The sequence below is a fragment of the Bolinopsis microptera genome, unplaced genomic scaffold (genome assembly GCF_026151205.1).
Source record: "Bolinopsis microptera isolate Bmic1 unplaced genomic scaffold, MBARI_Bmic_1.0 sca6, whole genome shotgun sequence".
NCBI classification, from domain to species: Eukaryota; Metazoa; Ctenophora; class Tentaculata; order Lobata; family Bolinopsidae; genus Bolinopsis; species Bolinopsis microptera.
Genome location: NW_026971778.1, coordinates 64,219 through 84,476, shown reverse-complemented (window position 1 = coordinate 84,476; position 20,258 = coordinate 64,219).

The window sequence follows — 20,258 nt, the reverse complement described above, 5'->3', positions numbered from 1 at the left end:
AGGGGCGTTTAATTTTTATTGTCGGGGTGGTGGTTTACTATCCAGTGTCGCGCGTACTGAAGCGAGGGGGTTGGTTAGAGCAAAGTGGTGGGGGGCCTTTAGAACAACCTCGAAATCGCTGTAAAGTGCTTTGCCGCTCAAAAAAAACTTTTTCTGAAAATACAAATTTTTTTCCAAGGCTTTTTTTTGTGAAAGTAACTTCTTTTTAAAATATTAGTTTTATGTTTTTTAGTCGTAATCTACTATTTTTTTTAAATTTGCAGTTTTCGAAAATTTTTTAAAGGGTTGCCTTTTTCCCTAACCTGTGCTTTCGCGCCCTTGGGGCGACTTTTTTCACAAGCGCGCTATTTGTCAAAAACGTCGCGGGGCCCTACTAATTCACTCGCCATCAATTTCCGAAAAGAGCCATATTTGAATTTGCTTGGTAAGGTCTAAGAAACCGCGTGGCGGTGTCTGGGGAAAAAATTTTTCTTTAAAATCGATTCTATCTTTTTTCGATCAATTTTAACTAGTTTTTCTGATACTCCACGACATTTGCTGTTGCTTTGTTCCCAAAAGGGTTGGTTAAGCTTTCAACCCTTTTGCAAATTTTTTTTTTTTCAATTTGAAATTTTTTAAAAATCTTTCAGGTCGTTTTCCGTAGTTGGTGCCCAAAAAGAACCCCAATTTAAAGGGATTTAAAATTTTATTCGGTGGGGAAAACGGTCGTCAATTGCTGTCACTGTCATTTATTTGTATGTCTTTAAAAGTCATACGCTTCTTTCTTTTTTGGTTTTAAGCCGCTTGATTACAATTGTATCTGTATCCATGTCATTTGATTTTTCTTTAAGTATCGTTTCTTTCACTTTATCTAAGTTTTAATCCCGCGTAATTATACCCAAAAGCAAGCAAATTAATGTTTTAAATTTTTCTTTTGGGCACTTTTCGATGCATGGTCTGTTCTTTTCCTTTTTGAAAGTTTATATGTGTATGTTTTTGTGGTTTTAATGTCAGAAAAAAAATTATTAACCTTGAAAGTTTGAAGAAGCAAGATTTTTCATTTTCTTTTGGAGGCTACTTTTAATTAAGGCCCCCAAAATGGGGAAAATTAGTTTTTAATTCATTAAGTAATCAGTAATTTAGATTCTATTTCCCTTTTATTAAAAAATTAATTTTATTCCGAGTGGGGAAAATTAGATTAAAAGTTCTTTAAGTAACGTCTCAGTTCCTTCTTTTTATAGTTTAAGTTTTCCAGTAGATGGGACATTTGTTTTAAAGATAGCCCATTTTTCCCTTCTTTTTAAATAGTTTATTGATTTCTACTAGATAGGACAATTAGTTTAGAGCCATTATAAGTAATCATTTACTCTAGTTCCTTTTTTTTTTAAAATTCATAATTTCCAGTAGGGGGGGAAAATTAATATTTAAGATCATTGGAAAATCGAATCTAGTTCTTCTAATTAATGTTTAATGTTTCCAGAAATGGGGACAATAGATTAGGATCTTTAAGTAACAGTACTCTAGTTCCTTCAATTAATATTAAAATGATTTCAGTAGGGGGGGACAATTAGTTTAAGATCTTTAAGTAATCGACATTTTTCCTTCAAAAATGTTTAATGTTTTCCCAGTAGAGGGGGAAAACTAGATTTAGAGATCAGTACTCTAGTTTCCTTCTTTTTAATAGTTTAGATTTTCAAATAGGGGACAAGTACATCTATTTCTGTTCCTTTTTAGTTAAAAATTCAAAAATTTTCCAGTAGATGGGGAAAATTTAAATTTTAGAGATCAAAAAGTAACATACATCTAGTTCCTTCTATTTAATAATTTAAATGATTTCCAGTTGGGGAAAATTTGGATTTAAAAGATGGGGACATTAAGAAATAAAGACTCTTTTCCCTTCTTTTTAATATTTTAAATGTTTCTCTTTTCCAGTAGAATAAAAAAAATATTCAAATAAAACAAAATTAAATATTCAAATTCTTTATTCAAAATTTAAATATTATAAAAACCAAATTTGTGGTTTGTCGTTTGTTAGGGCTATTCTTTGCAATGCTGACAGGCCCCACATGGGCAGAGATTTAGGACCTTTACGTGGAGGTTTTACAATGACCCTTTTTAAAAACCCAATGGCAGTGTGTTTTTTTAGGGTAAAATTGTAAAATCGAAGTTTAAAAAACGATCAAGTCCTTTTTTTTACACTATACAGTCTTAAAAAAATCTGTTGTAAAAAACTCACTTTGAAGTTAACTGTTAAGTAATGAGTGATTGAGGTCATTAAACTTTTTTAGTGCGGAGACTGCGGATCAGCTTTTGAGGTTTAAATTTCAGACAAAGTTTTACTATTTCAAATTTAGTCGTTCAGCTGCACGATTCAGATAGGGACAATTCGATTTTAAAACCCCATTAAGTTTCATACTTGTTCCTTTATTTAAAAAATTTAGGGATTTCCAGTAGGGGGGGGACAATAAGATTTAAAGATCTTTAAGAAATAGAAATTTTTCCCTTTTTTATTTAAAATTTTAATTAATTTCCGTAGGGGGAAAAATAAGTTTTAAAGTCATTAAGTTATCTAATTTTTTCATTTTATTCAAAAATTTCAAAAATTTCTGTAGATGCGGGGGGAAAATTTAGATTTAAGATCTTAAAGTTATCGTACATCTAGTTCCTCATTTAATATTTTAAATGAAACAGTAATGGGGAAAAATTAGATTTAAGTCAGAGTTAAGAATCGAAATTATTTCCTTTATCTAATAATTTAATAATTTCAAATGATGGGGACAATTAGATTTAGGCCAAAAAGTAATCGTAATTAGTTCCTTTATTTAATAGTTTAATAATTTCCAGTAGATAGGGACAATTCGTTTTAAAAGATCACAAGTAATCTTACATCTAGTCTTCATTAATAATTTAATGTTTCTATAGGGGGGGAAAATTAATTTTAGTTTTTGAGACCTTAAAAATCAAATTTCTTTTTTTAAATAATTTAATAATTTTCCGTAGATGGGAAAATTGATTTAAAGATTTTAAATAAAAAGTAAATCTATTTCTTCTTTTAATAATTTAATAATTTCCCATAATGGGGACAATTGTTTTAAAAGATCATTAAGTAATCAGTCCTTTTCCCTTTTAAATTTTTTAATAATTTCCGTAGAGGGGGCCAATTAATTTAAAAGTCATTAAGTAATCCGTAATCTGTTCCTTCTTTAAATGTTTAAAAATTTCCATGAGGGGGACAATTTTAGATTTAAAGATCAAAAAGTAATCAGTCATCTATTCCTTTTTTTTTAATGTTTAATTTTTCCCCAGTAAATGGGGACAATTGTTTTAAAAAATCTTTAAGTAACGTACTCTATTTCCTTTTTTTTAATAATTTCCAGTAGATGGGGAAAAATTGATTTAAAGATCATTAAAAAAACACTTTTAATGTTTAATGATTTTCCAGTGTTGGGGACAATTAGATTTGAGTCATTAATATCACTACATCTATTCTTTCTATTTAATAATTTAATGATTTCCTGTAGAGGGGGACAATTAGTTTTAAATATCTTAAGTAACCCGTACACAGTATTTATTTCCCTTTTTTTTAACAATTCAAAAATTTTCCAGTGTTGGGGGAAAATTAGTTTAAAAAGATTTTTAAGTAATCATTTTTAATTTTTAATGATTTCCAGAGATGGGGCAATCAGTACATCGTTCCTTTTTTTAAAATAATTTCCGAAAAGGGGGGACATTAGATTTAAAGTCATTAAGTAATCACTTTTTAATTTTAATGATTTCCTGATGGGAAAATTAGTTTAAATATATTAAGTAATCAGTATTTTTCTGTATTCTATTCCTTTTATTTAACATTCAAAAATTTCCAGTAGTAGGGAATTTATATTTTTTTTAATTAACAGAAAATTCTATTTTTTATTCCTTTATTTAACAATTCAAAAATTTTCCCAGTAGATAGGGAAATTTAATTTAAAAAGATCATTAAGTAATCAGTACTCTAGTTCCTTTTTTTTATAATTTAATGTTTTCCCGTAGAGGGGGAAAATTTGATTTAGGTCAGACATCTAGCCCCTTCTATTTAATGTTTATTGTTCCACTGATGGGGGACAATTAGATTTGGGAAAATTTATAAGTAATCAGTACATTAAAATTTCCCTTTTTTTAAAAAAATTTCAAAAATTTTCCCAGTAGAGGGGGACAATTAATTAAGATATTAAGTAATACTACATTAGTTCCCCTTTTTTTTAATAATTTAAAAAAATTTCCAGTGTGGAAATTGGTTTAAAGATCATTAAAAAATAAGTACATCTTTTTTCTTTATTTAAAATTCAATAATTTCCAGTAAAGGGGGACAAAAAGATTAAAGCTTAAGTAATCAGTACTTTATTTCCCTTCTATTTAATAATTTAAAAATTTTCCCAGTGATGGGGACAATAAGTTTAAAAGTCTTTAAGTAATCATAATTTAGTTCCTTCTATTTAAAAATTCAAAATTTTCATAGATAGGGAAATTAAATTTTTAAAGCATTAAGTAATCCTTTTTAATAGTTTAATGATCTCCGTAGATGGGGAAAATTTAGATTTAGAGTATTGAGAAAATTATCAGTCATCGTTTTTTTAAAATTTAATAATTTAAAAATTTCCAGAGATGGGACAATTATATTTAAAGATCATAAGAAATCGTACATTTTTCCCTTCTTTTTAATAATTTCCAGTAGAGGGGGGAAAATTTAGTTTTAAAGATCTTTAAATAATCACTTTTTAATAGTTTAATGATTTCCAGAGATGGGGAAAATTAGTTTTTAAAGAATTAAGTAATCAGTACATTTTTCCCTTCTTTTTAAAAATTTTCCCGAATAGGGACATTGATTTAAAGATCAAAAGTAATCATAAATCTATTCCCTTCTATTTAATAATTTAAAAATTTCCCGTGATAGGACAATTGGTTTTAAAAAGATCATTAAAATAAGTCTTTGTTCCTTCTATTTAAATAATTCAAAAATTTCCGTGATGGGGACAATAAGACTTAAAGATCTTTAAGTATCTATTTTTATTTCTTTCTTTTTAATAATTTAATAATTTCCAGTAGTGGGGACAATTAATTTAAAGTCATAAGTAACATTTTTAAATATTTAAAGATTTCCGTAACGGGGACAATTAGTTTTTTGAGATCAGAGTATAAATCGTAATCTAGTTCTTCTATTTAATGATTTAATAATTTTCCGTAGTTTGGGGACATTAGTTTTTAAAGATCTTTTAAAAATCAGACATTAGTTCCTTCTATTTATAATTTTCCAGTAGATGGGGACAATTGATTTAAAGACTTAAAAAATCAGTACATTGTTCCTTTATTTAAATTTTTTTTCCGGATAGGGACAATTAGATTTAAAGATCATTAAGAAATTGCCCCACTACAGGAAATCATTAAATTTTTAAATAAAAAGAACTAGATGTGTGATTACTTAATGATCTTAAATCAAATTGTCCCTATCTATGGAAATTTTTAAAATAGAAGGAACTAATGTACTGATTTTTTAAATGATCTTTAATTTAATTTCCTTTCTACGGGAAATTTTTAATAAAAGGGAATAGAGTACGATTTTTATGATTTTTAAATCTAATTGTCCTATTTTTGGAAATTATTAAATAAAAGGGAACAGTTACGTTTTTTAATGATTTTTAAATAATTTCCTATTACTGGAAATTATTAAACATTAATAGAAAGAACGATTTTAAAATTTATTCCCGCTTTTGTTTTTTTCCCACTCCGATTCCTTTGAGCACCGGGTTTAAAATTTGTCCTTTATGGGTTCTTTTAAATCATTAGCTCAAATTAAAGAACCTTCACCCTTCGTTTTCACCGCCCGTTCTTTGTTAGCTTTATTATTTTTATCTTTTTATTTCACTTACTAACAGTGCACTTTAAAAAGGGGCAAGTTTGCGGGGGGCATTCAAAAAGGGTATATTTTTGCTTCATTTTCTTTTTCATTATTTAAAATTTATTCCGCTTTTGTTTTTTTCCCATTTCCGTTTTTTGCTACAGTCGGTTTTTTTAGTCCCTTTAGGGGGTCTCTTTTAAATCATTAGCTCTAAAAGAACCCTCTCACCCCTCTGATTTTAAACCGCTCCCTTCTTTGTTGCTTTTTTTTTTATTTTTTTACGGAAGTTTCCAAAACATTTTTTTGATCGTCGCGATTGCTTATTGGCGTTTTTGGGCCCTTTTTTTTTTAAAAAAAAACCGTTTAAAATCGTTTTTTTTTACGTTTTTAAAGGTTAAAAAAAAAATTTTATAACGACTTTAATTGGTGTTAATTCAAAAAAGCGCTTTTTTAATTTAAAAGGCTTATACGCTTTTAAGCGTTTAAGGGTCGTGAGCGATTTGAAAGCGGTTTTCAGTGGATTGGGCCAAAAAACGGGTGGATAAGCGGTTGGCCCGGGATAAGCGTTTCGTGGGCGCTTTTTTAAAACCATTTATAAGCGTTATAAACGTTATATTGGGGTGCAATTTTTTTGTTTGTAAAGGCAAAAAAAGCGCTAAAGCGCTTTTAAATTGAGTCAGGAAAACGTATTTACTCTTAAAACCCGCTTAAAATGTTTATGCTTTTTTTTTAAAAAATCGCTTTTTTAACGGTAATTCATCGCTATTTCACCGCTTTTACCGCTTTTTTATCATCCATGGCCAGGGGGGCAGGAATTTAAAAAGCGCTTATAACGTTTTTCGATGTGCCCCAGCCTGTCGGAAAGGGGTATGCCGGAATTTTAAAAGCGTTATAAGCGATTTTCAAATTCCCCTTAACCCGGTTGAACTTTCATGTGCTTTTCTGGCAACCCGGGTGCACCGGCAGAGTAGGGTTTAAAAGGGTTTTAGGGTTATGATTGCTTTTCTACCCCTTTTTTTCCCCACCCCTGGGTGGTTGGGAAGAAATTTTTAAAGCGCTTATAACGTTTTTCAATTTCTGCCCCCCAACCCGGTCGGAACGGGGGGGCCCGGAATTAATAAGCGTTATAAGCGATTTCTCAATTCCCCTTAAATGGGCGGAATAGAAAAACGAGTGCCCGTTATAAGTGCTTTTTTGGCAAACCCGGGGTGCACTGGGAGAGTCGGATTTAAAAAGCGCTTAAAGGCGCTTATGTCGTTTTTACCCCTTTTCCATTACCTAACCATGTGCTTTTGGGCCCCCCTTCGGGGGCGCTTGTTTCACAAAAACTCAAGAAGTGAGTGGGCGCGCGCAAAGCAATGCAAGCCAAGGGCTCGGTAGAGCAAAAAGGCACCCAGCTAGTGAGGCGAAAATCATGACTTTTAAAAGTATAACAAATTTTTGGAGTGAAAATTCTCACAGTTCCCAGAAAAAGTGTTACAATAAAATTTTAAATTTTGAGAAGTTTTTTTATGTCCCCCCCCCTAATCCCGAGCCCGGGGCTTTGGTCGCGCCAACCCCCTCGTTTTTGGGAACCCTATATTGGGTTTCCCATTTTTCCCCCACTTTGCAGTTTCTGCGTAGGGCCCTATCAGAATGCAAAGTGCGGGAAATTTTGGGGCCTAATTTCCCCGGGTAAATTTGGGATAAACTTTTTAGTACACGTACTTACAATCTATTCTATCTTAACCATTCACAAGCAGCAAGCTCACCGGTCCCAAAGACCAGGGAAACGAAAAAGTTTTTAATTTTTTTTTTAAAAGAATTCGACGTCCTTAAGTCGGGGGGGGTGCTTACAATTCCGGTTATGGGCGGGGGGCTCAGCCTGTCCTTCTGCATTCCCCCAAATCTTTTTCGGGGTGAGGGAAAATTTCGACTTTCATCGCCCTAAAAAAGTTCGAAAGTCATGGATAGCTTCACGTGATCGTTTAGAACCCCAAATTTCACCGCGCAAAAAAATCAGTGCAGCCAAATACCAATAAAAAAAGTGACGTATGCATACGAGCCGGCGCGAGTTTGATTGTAAAAAACTGATTATTTGATTGTAAAATCGCATAAACACGCCCATTTGCGCGTTTTAGAGGGTTTAATTACGCCAGGCTTGCTTTGAATACTGTTGGGGGCACCTGGTAAAAAATTTGCGCCCCTTGTTTAAAGTAAAGAAAAGATCAAAATCGCCTTTGTGCGCGCGCCGCGTGTTATGTTGCACGCGCGAGTCAGGTTTAGAATTTTGGGGCAAATTTTTTCACCCAATATAAAACATAAGTTTGTGTGTTTTTAAAAATACAAGAGATTTATACCATGCAAAACGTATTTATAAGCATGCAAACACCTAATTGTGCCGGCCTAATTTCTTATATTTGTGGATAAATATTTTTTTAAAAGTATACTTACCATTGAGTTAAAATGTTTGGTTGGCCCCAATAGCACGTGCCCCGTGGATTTCGAGAAGAAAGCGGGGGCCCCGCTACTTTGCGAAACTCCGTAATTTGAGTATCACAGCTGTTAACCCTGGGGATTGGGTGCTATTTGATCATTCAGGGCCGCGTGACTATCATAAGTTAAAAAAACAATTGCGGGTAATCTTGGGAAACGGTAAACAATGATATGCCCATTTTTTAAAATGAATAACATGGACAAAATAAAATATTGATCCAATGCGATGTCAAACTTTCAAATTTACGCTTTTGGGGAGGCCCAGTCTAGTGGTGAATTTTTACCAAAATTAGCGAAGGCATGTTAATGTGATTGGAGAATTGACGGGGGCACTCGTAAAAAATTTGTTCCCTTATTGGGTCCCAAATCGGTTTTACTAATTCGCCGCCCCCAAAAATTTACGTGATTTGGTTTTTAGGTTTTTTCAGCTACAAAACGGTTTTAAAAAAACCTAATCCCCAACCCCAACCCCAACCAAACCCCCAAATTAACCATAACCCCTTTTCCCCAAGCCTAACCCCAACCCGGGGGCCTAAAAATCGAATTGTATTTTACTAGCCGTCCGTGACCCCAAAAAGGTTTTTTTGCCCTAAACCCCAGGGAAGCATTTTAAACCCACGTCATGGGGGGGGTTCGGAATCGCTCCAAAAAAAACACCATTTAGATCACTTTCATGCCCCAAAGGGCCTTTTTCCCGAATTTCCTTTAAAAATTTGGGGGGAGGATTTAGTAGAAGCGGATAAAAAACGATCATGAGGCCTTTTAGGCTTTTAAATCCTGATTCTGCCCGGGACCCCAGGTTGCCGAAAAGCATTAAACTTAACGGGCCATGATTTTCCCCGTTCTGACCCGGTTAAAGGGGAAATTTAGAAATCGCTTTTAAGCGCGCATTAAAAAAACGCTAAAGAGCCTTTTTAATTTCCGGGGCCCCCCCGTTCCCACCGGTTTGTGGCAGATTGAAAAAGGCCTTTAACGTTTTAATTCTTCCCAAAAACCGGCCCTGGGGGAAAGGAAAAAAACGGTAGAAAAGCGATATAAGGTTTTAAAAACCCGACTTGCCCCTGTACCCCCGGTGCTCAAAAAGCATTTAAAACGGGCACTTGATTTCCCGTTCCGCCCCGGGTTTGGGGGAGCATTTAAAAAGGCTCTGAGCGCTTTTTTAATTCCGGGCACTCCCCCCCTTCCCACAGGTTAGTGGGGCATTGAAAAAGCCTTTAAGCGTTTTTAATTTTCCAACCAGGCCATGGGGGATAGAAAAAGCGGTTTTAAAAGCGATATAAGCGCCCATAAGCGCTTTTTAAATCCGATTCTGCCGGGGACCCCCGGTTTTCGAAAAACACATAAAGTTCCCAACCCGGTTAAGGGAAATTGGAAATCGTTTTTAAACGCTTTTTTAAATTTTCCCGGGGACTACCCCGTTCCGACCAGGTAGGGGCGCATCGAAAAAAACGCTTATAAGCGCTTTTTAATTCCTGCTCACCTGGCCATGATGATAGGATAAGCGGTAAAAGGGTGAAATAGCGATGAATAGCTGTTATATAGGTTTTTCACCGCTGCCGTTTTTCATTGTATAGCTTTATTATTTTTATCTTTTTACTACACTTACTAACATGTGCACATTACAAAGGAGCAATAGTTTGCGGAGGCATTCTAGAACGGTATATATTTTAGCTTTCAGTTTCTGTTTCATTATCTTAAAATTTATTCCGCTTTTAGTTTTATTCCCACTCTCGATTCCTTGCTAGCAGTCCGGTTAATTTAGTACCTTAAGTGGGTCTCATTTAATCATTAGCTCTAATTAAAGAACCTCTCACCCTCTCAGATTTTCACCGCTCCGTTCATTTGTATAGCTTTATTATTTTTATCTTTTTACTACACTTACTAACATGTGCACATTACAAAGGAGCAATAGTTTGCGGAGGCATTCTAGAACGGTATATATTTTAGCTTTCAGTTTCTGTTTCATTATCTTAAAATTTATTCCGCTTTTAGTTTTATTCCCACTCTCGATTCCTTGCTAGCAGTCCGGTTAATTTAGTACCTTAAGTGGGTCTCATTTAATCATTAGCTCTAATTAAAGAACCTCTCACCCTCTCAGATTTTCACCGCTCCGTTCATTTGTATAGCTTTATTATTTTTATCTTTTTACTACACTTACTAACATGTGCACATTACAAAGGAGCAATAGTTTGCGGAGGCATTCTAGAACGGTATATATTTTAGCTTTCAGTTTCTGTTTCATTATCTTAAAATTTATTCCGCTTTTAGTTTTATTCCCACTCTCGATTCCTTGCTAGCAGTCCGGTTAATTTAGTACCTTAAGTGGGTCTCATTTAATCATTAGCTCTAATTAAAGAACCTCTCACCCTCTCAGATTTTCACCGCTCCGTTCATTTGTATAGCTTTATTATTTTTATCTTTTTACTACACTTACTAACATGTGCACATTACAAAGGAGCAATAGTTTGCGGAGGCATTCTAGAACGGTATATATTTTAGCTTTCAGTTTCTGTTTCATTATCTTAAAATTTATTCCGCTTTTAGTTTTATTCCCACTCTCGATTCCTTGCTAGCAGTCCGGTTAATTTAGTACCTTAAGTGGGTCTCATTTAATCATTAGCTCTAATTAAAGAACCTCTCACCCTCTCAGATTTTCACCGCTCCGTTCATTTGTATAGCTTTATTATTTTTATCTTTTTACTACACTTACTAACATGTGCACATTACAAAGGAGCAATAGTTTGCGGAGGCATTCTAGAACGGTATATATTTTAGCTTTCAGTTTCTGTTTCATTATCTTAAAATTTATTCCGCTTTTAGTTTTATTCCCACTCTCGATTCCTTGCTAGCAGTCCGGTTAATTTAGTACCTTAAGTGGGTCTCATTTAATCATTAGCTCTAATTAAAGAACCTCTCACCCTCTCAGATTTTCACGCTCCGTTCATTTGTATAGCTTTATTATTTTTATCTTTTTACTACACTTACTAACATGTGCACATTACAAAGGAGCAATAGTTTGCGGAGGCATTCTAGAACGGTATATATTTTAGCTTTCAGTTTCTGTTTCATTATCTTAAAATTTATTCCGCTTTTAGTTTTATTCCCACTCTCGATTCCTTGCTAGCAGTCCGGTTAATTTAGTACCTTAAGTGGGTCTCATTTAATCATTAGCTCTAATTAAAGAACCTCTCACCCCTCTCAGATTTTCACCGCTCCGTTCATTTGTATAGCTTTATTATTTTTATCTTTTTACTACACTTACTAACATGTGCACATTACAAAGGAGCAAATAGTTTGCGGAGGCATTCTAGAACGGTATATATTTTAGCTTTCAGTTTCTGTTTCATTATCTTAAAATTTATTCCGCTTTTAGTTTTATTCCCACTCTCGATTCCTTGCTAGCAGTCCGGTTAATTTAGTACCTTAAGTGGGTCTCATTTAATCATTAGCTCTAATTAAAGAACCTCTCACCCTCTCAGATTTTCACCGCTCCGTTCATTTGTATAGCTTTATTATTTTTATCTTTTTACTACACTTACTAACATGTGCACATTACAAAGGAGCAATAGTTTGCGGAGGCATTCTAGAACGGTATATATTTTAGCTTTCAGTTTTCTGTTTCATTATCTTAAAATTTATTCCGCTTTTAGTTTTATTCCCCACTCTCGATTCCTTGCTAGCAGTCCGGTTAATTTAGTACCTTAAGTGGGTCTCATTTAATCATTAGCTCTAATTAAAGAACCTCTCACCCTCTCAGATTTTCACCGCTCCGTTCATTTGTATAGCTTTATTATTTTTATCTTTTTACTACACTTACTAACATGTGCACATTACAAAGGAGCAATAGTTTGCGGAGGCATTCTAGAACGGTATATATTTTAGCTTTCAGTTTCTGTTTCATTATCTTAAAATTTATTCCGCTTTTAGTTTTATTCCCACTCTCGATTCCTTGCTAGCAGTCCGGTTAATTTAGTACCTTAAGTGGGTCTCATTTAATCATTAGCTCTAATTAAAGAACCTCTCACCCTCTCAGATTTTCACCGCTCCGTTCATTTGTATAGCTTTATTATTTTTATCTTTTTACTACACTTACTAACATGTGCACATTACAAAGGAGCAATAGTTTGCGGAGGCATTCTAGAACGGTATATATTTTAGCTTTCAGTTTCTGTTTCATTATCTTAAAATTTATTCCGCTTTTAGTTTTATTCCCACTCTCGATTCCTTGCTAGCAGTCCGGTTAATTTAGTACCTTAAGTGGGTCTCATTTAATCATTAGCTCTAATTAAAGAACCTCTCACCCTCTCAGATTTTCACCGCTCCGTTCATTTGTATAGCTTTATTATTTTTATCTTTTTACTACACTTACTAACATGTGCACATACAAAGGAGCAATAGTTTGCGGAGGCATTCTAGAACGGTATATATTTTAGCTTTCAGTTTCTGTTTCATTATCTTAAAATTTATTCCGCTTTTAGTTTTATTCCCACTCTCGATTCCTTGCTAGCAGTCCGGTTAATTTAGTACCTTAAGTGGGTCTCATTTAATCATTAGCTCTAATTAAAGAACCTCTCACCCTCTCAGATTTTCACCGCTCCGTTCATTTGTATAGCTTTATTATTTTTATCTTTTTACTACACTTACTAACATGTGCACATTACAAAGGAGCAATAGTTTGCGGAGGCATTCTAGAACGGTATATATTTTAGCTTTCAGTTTCTGTTTCATTATCTTAAAATTTATTCCGCTTTTAGTTTTATTCCCCACTCTCGATTCCTTGCTAGCAGTCCGGTTAATTTAGTACCTTAAGTGGGTCTCATTTAATCATTAGCTCTAATTAAAGAACCTCTCACCCTCTCAGATTTTCACCGCTCCGTTCATTTGTATAGCTTTATTATTTTTATCTTTTTACTACACTTACTAACATGTGCACATTACAAAGGAGCAATAGTTTGCGGAGGCATTCTAGAACGGTATATATTTTAGCTTTCAGTTTCTGTTTCATTATCTTAAAATTTATTCCGCTTTTAGTTTTATTCCCACTCTCGATTCCTTGCTAGCAGTCCGGTTAATTTAGTACCTTAAGTGGGTCTCATTTAATCATTAGCTCTAATTAAAGAACCTCTCACCCTCTCAGATTTTCACCGCTCCGTTCATTTGTATAGCTTTATTATTTTTATCTTTTTACTACACTTACTAACATGTGCACATTACAAAGGAGCAATAGTTTGCGGAGGGCATTCTAGAACGGTATATATTTTAGCTTTCAGTTTCTGTTTCATTATCTTAAAATTTATTCCGCTTTTAGTTTTATTCCCACTCTCGATTCCTTGCTAGCAGTCCGGTTAATTTAGTACCTTAAGTGGGTCTCATTTAATCATTAGCTCTAATTAAAGAACCTCTCACCCTCTCAGATTTTCACCGCTCCGTTCATTTGTATAGCTTTATTATTTTTATCTTTTTACTACACTTACTAACATGTGCACATTACAAAGGAGCAATAGTTTGCGGAGGCATTCTAGAACGGTATATATTTTAGCTTTCAGTTTCTGTTTCATTATCTTAAAATTTATTCCGCTTTTAGTTTTATTCCCACTCTCGATTCCTTGCTAGCAGTCCGGTTAATTTAGTACCTTAAGTGGGTCTCATTTAATCATTAGCTCTAATTAAAGAACCTCTCACCCTCTCAGATTTTCACCGCTCCGTTCATTTGTATAGCTTTATTATTTTTATCTTTTTACTACACTTACTAACATGTGCACATTACAAAGGAGCAATAGTTTGCGGAGGCATTCTAGAACGGTATATATTTTAGCTTTCAGTTTCTGTTTCATTATCTTAAAATTTATTCCGCTTTTAGTTTTATTCCCACTCTCGATTCCTTGCTAGCAGTCCGGTTAATTTAGTACCTTAAGTGGGTCTCATTTAATCATTAGCTCTAATTAAAGAACCTCTCACCCTCTCAGATTTTCACCGCTCCGTTCATTTGTATAGCTTTATTATTTTTATCTTTTTACTACACTTACTAACATGTGCACATTACAAAGGAGCAATAGTTTGCGGAGGCATTCTAGAACGGTATATATTTTAGCTTTCAGTTTCTGTTTCATTATCTTAAAATTTATTCCGCTTTTAGTTTTATTCCCACTCTCGATTCCTTGCTAGCAGTCCGGTTAATTAATTTAATCCGGTACCTTAAGTGGGTCTCATTTAATCATTAGCTCTAATTAAAGAACCTCTCACCCTCTCAGATTTTCACCGCTCCGTTCATTTGTATAGCTTTATTATTTTTATCTTTTTACTACACTTACTAACATGTGCACATTACAAAGGAGCAATAGTTTGCGGAGGCATTCTAGAACGGTATATATTTTAGCTTTCAGTTTCTGTTTCATTATCTTAAAATTTATTCCGCTTTTAGTTTTATTCCCACTCTCGATTCCTTGCTAGCAGTCCGGTTAATTTAGTACCTTTAGTGGGTCTCATTTAATCATTAGCTCTAATTAAAGAACCTCTCACCCTCTCAGAAAACTCCGTTTGGAGATATTCCTTATTACGCTCTAAGTTATTAATTTTCCTTGTGTTTGAATCCTTTCACTTTTTAACTGTTTTTAGTCTTTGTTATTTTCGGCCGATTTCTGCACTTTTACACTGGGTCATCATTCATAATTTCTGGGATTGAAACGACTTATATGAGCATTTAAGGAAGAGTTTGCTTGTCTGACTTACTTCATTAGACACTTCTGGTCAAGAACTGAACAAGAACCACATTCGAAGACTGGAACATCTGAATGACTCTGCAACCCAGGAATCAACTACTCAGTTATTATCGCTCAATAATCGGTTTGGTATCGACGTTACATACTTTATTATTATTATTTTTTTAAAAGCTGATTTTAGAAACCAGGGAATTAAAGTTACTGTCCTAAGGCTAACATTAAATCGCTGATTTTATTTATATATATCACTTTTTTTGTTCTTTCATTTTCTTCAAAACATTCCAGTACATTGTGCAGAAAGTTGGAGATGAAGCCGTAGTACGTACATGTAGCATTGCACTGGATTGAACTTGCAGAGTGTGGTTTTTTCCAGTCTGCGCCGTGTGCTTATACAAATATACGCGGCGCAGATAGACTGGAGGAGATTGCACTGTGTAGGCTCTGGTGTAATGTGATATGTATGTACTACGGCTTTAAAAATTTTGGAAGCATGAAGGGATATATTTCTGATACCAATCGTATATACTAAAAATACTCTAGCACAATTGTAACTGCAGTTTTACAGAACTCTAAATGCTTAATGAACACTCTTGCAGGTACCACCCGTATTCACACTCAGACCTGAGTTTAGTCATTTTCCAATACGAGATTGGGGACGGGTTCTATAAACAAACAAACAAACAGATGGCACAGGCTTGGACTGGCAAGCGTTTGTTAATTGCACGTACTGAACCCAGAAGCAAACAGAATACACACCAAAATTTAATACGCTAAGGCAATACCAAACCAGGGGAAATTGTAAATACAAATAACTTTGATCATAGATTATTTTACACAAAATTATTTACAAATAAGAAAACTCAATTTTTTCTCGCAGCACTTATTTAGAGAGTGACCTAGATGCATATCATTAAAATTAATATGGCCATGGGCAACTTGCTGATATTTTAGCATCACTGAAAAAATGTCCTCTTTAGGGGCTCCCTACAGGTTGTTAACACCCCCTCTAGGACTTAATAAACCCCCAATTATTAACATTGGATTAATTGCAACAGGTCATGTCAGGGTGCTAGACATAGTATAGGTGAAAGGCTGATTGTAAGGTAAATGAATTGTTAGGGTCCAGTACAGGGGGTCTTGAAAATATAAACGATGATTGTGGCAGGTTAAGGAAAACCTACTTTTCACTTGGCGATACAGAATTGAAAAATGTGTGTTTAACTGATGCAATAATATTCTCGATTATTAACTCTTAACTTGTTGACACAATTTTATTTTTCTATGGACGCAGTCCACTGGAACTTAGCGGAATACATCAACAAAACATAAAAGGACGAGTATATTACAAATATGGGAAATTATTCAAACAATATACACATAATATAACAATTACCCTATATAAAATTCAATATAAATTCAATAGAAAACCCTTGAACACCCTTTAAGTAGTATAAGTAAGCCAGTTTAAAGAACTGGCTCCAAATTTATATCTAATTCTGCTATTTTTACTGCACTACTACTTTTAAACCCTCTCTCTCCTCTAAGAGCTATGATTGTTGTTCTCAATAGGTCAAATCTTACTCTCTTCCTAATAAATGTCATTGCCTCACTATATCGTTGGCCTGATTTCCTAGATAGTTTATCCGCTAACTTCTTGAAGAACTTATTTGCTTCCCTTCCCATACCCCCAGTGGTTGATAGGACTATCGGTGTAAACGTCCCATGTTCGACTTCTACAATCCTTTTATTGTATAAATTCTTTTTCTGTCTCTCATGGCTATTGTACATAGTGGTTGGAGATCCAAGAGCCTTATTGGAAGGAGCTTGAGCATGAAATACTCTTACATCTAAAAATGCCCTTTCCAATGGGTTCCATACACTCCTAGCACTAACATCTAATCTAGCTCCATCTGCTTTGTTGGCCCCTGCAGGAAATTCTCTCCCGTTGACAGGAATGAGGAGAGGTTCAGTGGTAACATCTTTACAGCCAGCAGTTTCTAATAGCTCTGCTATCACATCTCTCAATGAATTGTGGCGGAGAGATACATACCCACCCCTTTTGCATATCAATGAGTGGTTTATTGAGTTGTCACTTCCACATACACATTTTCTTGCAGCATCTTTCATTCCAAAGTTGTACCTAAGGGCTAGGGCGTCATTAAATTCTTGTTTGTTGAGACAGAATCCAAATGATTTGAGTGGGAGTGATGAAAGCCAGGAACTTGCCCCTTTCTCTGATGTAAGATCTAATTGCAATTTTTGGGTTTCATTCAGGTCTTTTGAAACCTCTTCTTTTCTCTCTTTGAAAAACTCTATCCTTGATTTTCGGATTTGGGTCTTGATCTCGACAAGTTTTTCCTGATCGTCATAAATATTACAAATATTCCATTTATAATATAATCATAGTGGAACAAGTATTTGATGTTTAGATTCTATTTTTTGTTAAATCAATAACTTTAGTGGTACACCCAAATTTTATGGTACATCCAAACGTAATTTAACCTTGTATCACGTTGTGACACCCACGGTCGTTTCACTAGGTCCTGACGATACAGGGGGAGCCGCGCACTTCGTGCGCGGCGGGTCATACAACGTATGACAAATTTAACCGACCATAATTAATTTAATTTCTGCTTGGCATTAGTAGGTTGGGTAGTGTTTCACAACTGAACAACAAAATAACCGACTTTGTCTTTTTTACAGAAATTCGTATCAGCAACTTAACTAAACTGTAAAATAGTCCAAAAAGAGATAATAAAAATGCATTTTTTAAATCTTTTAGATTCCAAAATGACGTCCCATTTTGCATTTTGACATTTAATAGTAGTAGTAGTAGTAAATCTTTCAAAGTACGAAATATCTCTTTAAAAGAGCATCCTAGGCACCTTATAGATATCAAAACGCATAAAAAAGAAAAACAAAAACATCAACCATCTTCTAACTTCTTCCACTCCTCCCTATCTAAAGCTAAAAATCTAAGGTCTTCGAAATCAGTCAAATTCTTAAGTCTAATATCAAGATTTCTACTAGTCAAGTCTTTTCTAATAACATCTAATAAGTTTAAACATGGTCTACCCCGTCTCCCTTCCATAAAAATATCAGAATTTATAGCAAATAACATAGAGGTGTATGCTGGTGAGTCTTCCTGTCCTCTTAAGATATGTCCTAACATTCTCCATCGAAACTTAGAGACTCTCACAGACAAGGGAGTGACATAACAACGAGCATAGAGTGCCTCATTAGGCCATCTGATGTTGAGGATTCTTCGGAGGTGTTTGCGATGAGCAATATCAAGTTCATTCAACGAAGCTAGTGGTGCAGCCCAGGAGTTGCAGTTGTAGAGTAGAATAGAGACTACTTGTGCCTCGTAGATTTTGATCTTCCTTTGGACTGAAATCTTGCTCTTCATCCAAACTTTCTGAAATTTACTAAAGGCAACATTACCAAGGAATATTCGATTCTTGATGTCCTTAACAGTGCACATCAACGATCCTAAAGTTTTGTTAGAGCGCCACTCTTCATCACCCCTATACACTTTTCCAACAATCACCTTGCGTTTAACAGTGGGTTTAGGATCTGCTAAATAAAAATGGACAAATTCAGTCTTGGAAGAATTGATATGAAGGTCCCACTTTTTAATTCAATAAAGTGAGACAGTAACACTAGTGGATGATAGAAACATAAACTTCAAACGAGGAATACAAATCAAGTCAGACAAAACCTCCTGGAGTTTCTGCCATCCTGTAAATGGTATATAAGATTAACATCAGTCCTCTTTTAGTTTTTCTTTCTGTTTCTTCACGGTATCCGGCTTTATTAGGCGATCTTCACGGATACCAGAACATGTAGCAGGAGAACTTATTCGTTAGGCGTTGGCAGCTGTTTAGAAATGCTTCTTCTGTAGATCTTTATAAATCTTCTTTCTTCTGTGTATAAATGGCCATATAATGTGAATGATGATTAAATGAGATGGGTGTGATATGAGGATAGATTATGCAATCCTCTCAACTAACTTAAAAGCCAGTGGTAATGAACCAAAACAAACAAATCAATACCAGCTCCACAAAGAGTTATGCAGGCTAAAAGGCTGCCTCATAAAGGAGGACTTCAGAGAGAGGTTAAACAGGTGTCTCAACTGACTAATATATATCCCCTTTTCATTTTTTTTTTTTTTTTTTTTTTTTTTTTTTTCAGTTATCCTAAACACAGTTCAGGTTACTGACCGGGACTTCGGATTTTTATATTATCATTTTACAACAACCCAGGGGAACCAGGCTATTGGCCGGGACTTCGGTCTTTAAATTATTATTATTATTTTTTTTTTTTTTTTTTTTTTTTTTTTTTTTTTTAAAGTAAACATTTTTATAAACATAACTATAAGCAAAACTAGTCAAATAACTTAGTTTGCACTTTAAAAATCCCATGAAACTCACACGCACTGATTTTAAAAACTAATCTGCAAAAATAAAAAATAAAGATTCTGACTCAAAACAAAAATGACATTAAAATGTATGAAAAAGCTAAAAATATATACGATAAATCCATAAATAAAAAATAAATTCGATGTTCACTCTTTAAAAATACTAGTCCCTCTCAAAACACATACGCAGACTTTGAGAACTAGGCCCTCTCTTAGTCAAAACATCAGCAGGCATCGTCCTTGAGGGCATAAAGTTAACAGTTATTTCACCCTTCTCAACCATTTCCCTTAGTGATGCCATGGTAACTATCAGTATTTTTTCAATGGGGTCCTTTGTCTTCTGTACAAGCTCTAGAAGTCCTTTATTGTCAATAAAACAGTCTATGGTCACATTTAAAGAATCTCCCAGTATTTGTGGCTTATGGATTATATTTAATGTATTCTGATTAAATGATAGGGCTTGCCAGTCCAACCACCTCATATTTTTCATACTCACTCACTCTCTTGTCCCATGTGTCGTAGTCCGTCAGTCTGTTCAATTTTTCAATCTTTTGAATCATTTTGACTAATCCAGTTTAAATACACTTTCATTGTTTTCCACAACGGAACATTTGAAATTGTTATCTGCTTTTCTTTCTTTCCAGGGAGTGTGCTGGTTGGACGTGAAGGTGCCCCCTGGATTGCCTGGTACCCCCAATTGCTTCTACGCCATGAACGATACACCCACTGACTCTTCTCAATCTGTTCCGGACCAGACTTCAACTACTACGGTTCCGGATCAGACTACACCTGC